Below are 5,855 nucleotides of genomic sequence, written 5' to 3'. Positions count from 1 at the left end.
TGTCATAGCCTCTACGGTAGCGATTACTATAGCAGCGATTGCAAGATCGCTGCCATATCCTTCTATGGCAATGGTTGATACAACCGCTGCCGCATCCCTAAAAACTACTGCCATAGGCCTACAGTGATGGTCATAGTGGCAATGGTTGTCTAACTACTATCGTAGGCTACGGCAGCAATTTTTGAGCTAGGGCAGCGGTTTGCAACCACTGCCGTAGCCCTATTTTTTAGTAGTGATAGATCAGAGGTCTAGAAGAAGGGGGATTGGATAGGATCCATATCTAAAATGGTGAAAGGCGATGGTCGAAGATGGGAAGACAGAAGAGTAGCATCATTGCATCAGCAATAACCAATGGAAAAAGATGGAAGAAGATCAGAGGTGGGGATGGTCGATGGAGGAAGAAAAAAGGCCGAGATTTCGACGATTGGGGAAGATGGAAGACGACAATGGTCGACGGCCATAGCCAGGGGTTAGGATTTTTTTCCTCTTTGAGACTTCGATGGGATGGGAGAAGTTGGGAGAAAGACCGAAGATGGAAGGGTAACAGTGAACATTGGAAGCCTTAAAATTTGGCTAATTGATTAAATCAGTTAGCTAATACTAATTGGCTAATATATAAGCTTGGGTTAACTCAGGCCATTTAATTGAGCTTAAATCAATTTAAGTAGGAAACTGGGCTCGGGTCAAAAATTCGAACCTATAATCAGGTTAAAATTTGGGCTCAAGCCCGAGTCGGGCCGAAGATATGTCCAAATCCAACCCAAAAGACAAACGGATCCTATATTTAGCCTAAATCCAACCTAAACTATTTTGGATTGAGCCCAAAACTTGATTTGAAGTTGGCTCAGCCCAATGGGCTTTGGACAGACCCGAGCCTAGTTCTAGCTCTGGGAAAAAGACAGTGATGGCAGCATGAGTTAAAGAAAAAAATGTACAACTAATGATACTAATCAACAATAATATTTATATTCAAATTATTTAATTATCATTATATTTTTTTTATCAGATTATTAGTAGATAGGGAGCTCAAGTGAATATACACCACAAAGAATCTTTAAATTATTTTAAAAAAATATTATTTTTAAGATAGCAAAAACTTGAGAGACAAAATTTACTGTTTTTGCTGACACGAAGAATTCCAAGTCAATGAAATTAAATTGCAGGTAATATACTATCACTAGTATTTTTTGGGGTCTCGATTTAAATCATTATGAAATCATTTCTACACTTGGTTGCTTTTATTCAAGTTGTTTATTAATCTCTTTATTTTTTATATAATCATGTCACTAAGTCCTGTGATTGTGCATTTTGATTCACTTACACTATAGTAAAAAATATATTAGCCAATTCTAATATGCCAACGCTTGTGGAAAGCATCGGTTGCTGCATAATAACACACATGAATAGTGACACTTTTAAAAAGTGTGGAAACTTAACTATGCTTAAAAGCATCGTCAACATTAATATGACCTTCCACGATGATTTTTTGTTAGCGCCATCTGTTAATTGGAATAAAAGCGCCGCTAATTAGCATTGTTAGTTGACAATGCTAGCTCATAAGCTTCAACGGACGTCAAACAAATGATATCAACTCGATTCCCAACCCCACTGGCCCAATCTACTAAATCCCTAATTTTGCTTCTCCTTCCCCAAGCTCCGCCGCCGGACACATGATCCAACATCGACCTCATCCTCTTCCTCCGAGCTCCACTACTTCTCGTCAATATCTTCCTTATCCTTTGTCAGCATCATCCGCCTTCTCTCCTGAACTCTTCTGCATGTGTTCTCCTCCTCCTCTGTTAGCTTCCTCCTCATCATCATCATCCTGGCCCCTACTCTATCTCTCTTCTCCCCTCTCCCTACTAGCTAGTTTCCTTCCAGATTGTGAGCTACCATCATCCCGCCGACAATGTCGGCCATGAAATCATGAATTCTGTGAATCAGGTATCTCTCCCTCTTTTGTTACCCACTAATTTTCCTTTGTTGGCAGTCTAATTGATCCAACTTAGAAATTGGATTACCGGACTGAATTGAATGTTAGTTTTGCTCTCAGTTTTTTCTCCTAATGTGATAATTGCGTTCTTTGGAGATTTTATAAGCTTATAATTTCATATCTACTCCGCTGCTAATCCCAACCTTAGAGCATGTGTTTCTTGAATATCTCTAGAGGATTCCAAATGTGTTACTTGTGTTTGGCTGAGTGTAGACATGGATTTTAGATGGTGAAGAAGATTTTTTTTTTTGAGGGGTCAAGATTAATTAGAAACCGGAGTCTAAGATCAGAAATAAATGCCATGGTATAGAAAGTCGAAGAATTCATATTGTGATTTATTGAACAAAAAAATGGATAAATTGAGATGATATGACCTTGAATGATGAAAAAGTAAAGGTGCTTCCAACTATTTCACAATCCTGCAGTTGGGTTACCATTATTACAATGGAAGTTTGATCTGCTACTTGTCTGTAATTTAGTTATTGATATATGGAATTAGGCCAAAAATATCATACTCTGGCATTAGACATTTGAGATGTCCTAATTGGTAATAAACTACTTAAAGTAGTGTCTCCAGTTGTTGGTGAGTATTGAAGCTATGTTTCAATAATATATGACCATAATAATGTGTATTGTTTTTTTTTTTTTTTGATGAGCAGGGAGGTTATACCACCCTAATTTTATTAGTGGAATAGAATATTTACAGATGCAGGATGAATCAAGCTGAGGAGGCTGGATTCATGTCCAAACAAAATAAAGTATAGAGCTGAAAACAGGTTTGCAGAGTTCAATTATAGGTTTTCAGGTTACGTTTTCAAGTGCCCAGGTAATAGGTTTCCAGGTGACAGGTTTTCAGAGACAGGTTTCAAGTACCACTGCAGATTTGTATTTTGAACACAAGCATAATGCTTTCGGATTATTGAATTATCCCCAGAGATGTGATGCTGTAGAACGTGGTCTCATCAGCTCGTGGGTGAACCATGGGTCCCAGCACAAAATATCTCATCCCTTCCTGGCACTTGAAAACCCTTTACCAAAAAAGCCCGTTGCTGAATATTTACAGGTCTGAAACTACCCTGTACAACGCACATACTGGATATTTTCAGATGCTGCCGAAGCTCCTATGCTACGGCCTGTTGCTGAATATTTATAGGGGTATAACGACCTGCACAGCGTTCATACCGAACTTGTACATAAGCTGCCGAAGCTCCTATGCTCTTCCTCCAGCCTTTTAACGCTAGCACTGTGTTGAGTCTTCTACAGAGATTGCAGTTCCTCCTTCATTTGCCGTATCCTTACTTCATCCTCTGTTGGCGTTTAAGTTCCCGATGGATTTGTGCCCGCATCATTGAATAGTATGCTGTGGATTTTAACTGAATTTTCTTTAGTTTTCCCATTGCAGATTTCCATCCAGTTTTGATACAGGCTTCTTATGTTTTGAAATAGAGATGAGGGTGCAGTGGCCACCTGCCTAAAGATCCTATTTTTCCGTTCAAGCCACATGCAGCAACAGCAGGTTGAGAACAAAGAGTCCCATGCCATTCTTTCCCATTTATCTGTGACTCTATTCCTCCACTCGTTCCAATAATTTTCAACAGATATCGGCATTGTGGTTGACCTGACCCTACACAAGATCTGTTGCCACACCATCATTGTAAACTTGCACGTTTGGAAGATGTGGTCCGCTGTTTCATCCTCTTCACCACACAACAGGTAATATTGTGGTGCTTTCCACTTCTGCTTCTTTAAGTTCTCAGCTGTGAGTAATTTATTTTTGAAAGCAAGCCAATTAAAAAATTTTACCTTTTCTGGGATTGGGATCTTCCAGTTTATAACTCCAAATGCTGAGCGAATCCCACCATTGCTCAGGAACTTGTAATAGTGTTGCACCGAGAATGTGTTTTTGCTACTCCATTTCCATAAAACTGAGTCCTCCTCCAAGGATAGAGATATTGAGTCCATGCTGTTTTGCAATTCAGAAATTTTTGTATAAAGTCTTGAGTTGGGAGAAAGATTGCTAATTGCAACAGTTTCTGCCTCTTGAAGATAACTTACTATTGAGAGTGTTGAATGCTTGGAGAAGAGGAATGCCAGAGGGAACCTTACTCTAAGAGGTTGGTCTCTAACCCATATATCATGCCAAAACGCCACCTGATCACCCTTGCCAACGTTAAAATGGATGCTTAGGAAAAACCAGTCTCGTGTCTTCATGACACTTCTCCAATAGGGTGAAGCAAACTTTAGAGACTTGATGCTTAGTTGACTAGGAGGTGTATCAGCAAAGTGAAGTTTGTGTATTAGCTTTCTCCAAGGTCTGTTCGGTTCTCGAAAGTATCTCCACCACCACTTTGATAGCAAGCATTTGTTGAAGAGCTGTGAGTTAATGATACCAAGACCACCCAAATGCTTAGGTCTACATGTATGCTCCCAGCTTACGAGACAGTGCCCGCCGCAACATTGATGGTTTCCTTTCCAAAGGAAGTTCCGCCTGATGCGATCAATTTTTCCGATCACAGCTGTTGGCAATTGCATTACGGACATCCAATACACCGGGATTGAGCTCAATACAGCATTTATCAACGTTAATCTACCGGCCATAGTTAAAAAGTTTTCCTTTCCATGATGTAAGTTTCCTCTCAATTTTCTCTTCAAGAAAACGCCAGTCTGATGCTCGTGGTTTTTTGAAGTGCAGAGGTATTCCAAGATATTTGAATGACAGGTTTGTTTTTTGAAGTGTATTGTTTATTGAATGTATATTTGCAATTGATGCCTTATCAATAAGGGCGTTGGCATATAAGAAGTTCAAGGGCTTGAAAAAATGGTAATTTGAGATATGCGGCACTTATCTTGCCTTGTTTCTATCCACTGGATTTCATTTGTTTGCCCCACTGATAATTTCATGTCCATTGACTTATAATTATGAATCTTGGATCTGAAGAGCATTAGTTTCCAAAATTAGATGATTAATCCTTGATTTTCCTTTTGCATTTACATAGAGATAACTTATTTTAGTGATCGGTACTCAGAATTTGATAAGTTGAATACAGAAATTTTGAATGTTCCAATCGGTAGTGTGGTAAGTTGTTCTCTTCAATATTACAATCCCTTATTATTTTCATAATATTATTCCATTATATTTTTTAATTATAATAGAAAGACAATATTGTACTTTATATTTACATGATAAAATTATTGAACATATTAATTCTATTTAATCAAATAAATATTAACATATAATAATACATTAAAGTATAACAAAATATTAATCTTATGATAACATTTATTTTATTTTAGTGGGATTAATTAATAATTCATACGATTAATAAATATATATTTATGGAATATATAAGTAATTAACATATTAATATATTCATCTGATAGACCTTGCGTCCATGCAATTACACCTGCTACTGTACATAGGCATTACTATTTTATACACACTTCTATTCATCAAGAATTATAAATGAAATTACTAATAAAAATAAGGAGTTCATAATAAAATGCTGGGTCGACAAGGATTAGATGTTAAATGTCAGCCTGTCTAAAGGTGGACTTCTAGCTCCCCTTTAAAAAGTAGAAAATTCTAAACAAGTCCATCGTTTCCTTCAAATGTTGATATATTTACCCCTAAAGGCCATGCATGTTAGATTATGTGTGCTTCACGGGGGGGGGGGTGCTATTTTTGTTATTTATAGCTGATAACAACCAAGCTGGTTGTTCCCCGTAGACTAATTAGTTATCCCATATATATGCACATATTATTTATCTATTTGTTTATGTAACTCTGTATCTTTGTGTTTATGTATATACACATACATAGGATAATTCAAAAATCATGCGCAGGTTCTAAATTTTGTCAGCA

The 5,855-nt window shown here is 37.5% G+C and overlaps 1 long non-coding RNA gene across 3 annotated transcripts; it reads left to right on the top strand.

Moving 5' to 3' along the window:
* Positions 1-1,567: 1,567 nt before the first annotated feature.
* LOC114914825 (uncharacterized) lies at positions 1,568-4,854 on the top strand. 3 transcript variants are annotated; one of them, XR_012137266.1, is made up of 3 exons: positions 1,575-1,944; positions 2,653-3,706; positions 3,822-4,854. It is a non-coding gene; the product is annotated as an uncharacterized lncRNA (long non-coding RNA). The 3 variants fall into 3 exon arrangements; XR_012137265.1 differs by having other exon boundaries at positions 1,568-1,944; positions 3,057-4,854; XR_012137264.1 differs by having other exon boundaries at positions 1,568-1,944; positions 2,653-4,854.
* Positions 4,855-5,855: the final 1,001 nt, after the last annotated feature.

Source organism: Elaeis guineensis, chromosome 15 (genome assembly GCF_000442705.2).
Source record: "Elaeis guineensis isolate ETL-2024a chromosome 15, EG11, whole genome shotgun sequence".
NCBI classification, from domain to species: Eukaryota; Viridiplantae; Streptophyta; class Magnoliopsida; order Arecales; family Arecaceae; genus Elaeis; species Elaeis guineensis.
The sequence above is the reverse complement of the archived record's forward strand: the minus strand, read 5'-3'. Positions and strand labels throughout refer to the sequence as shown.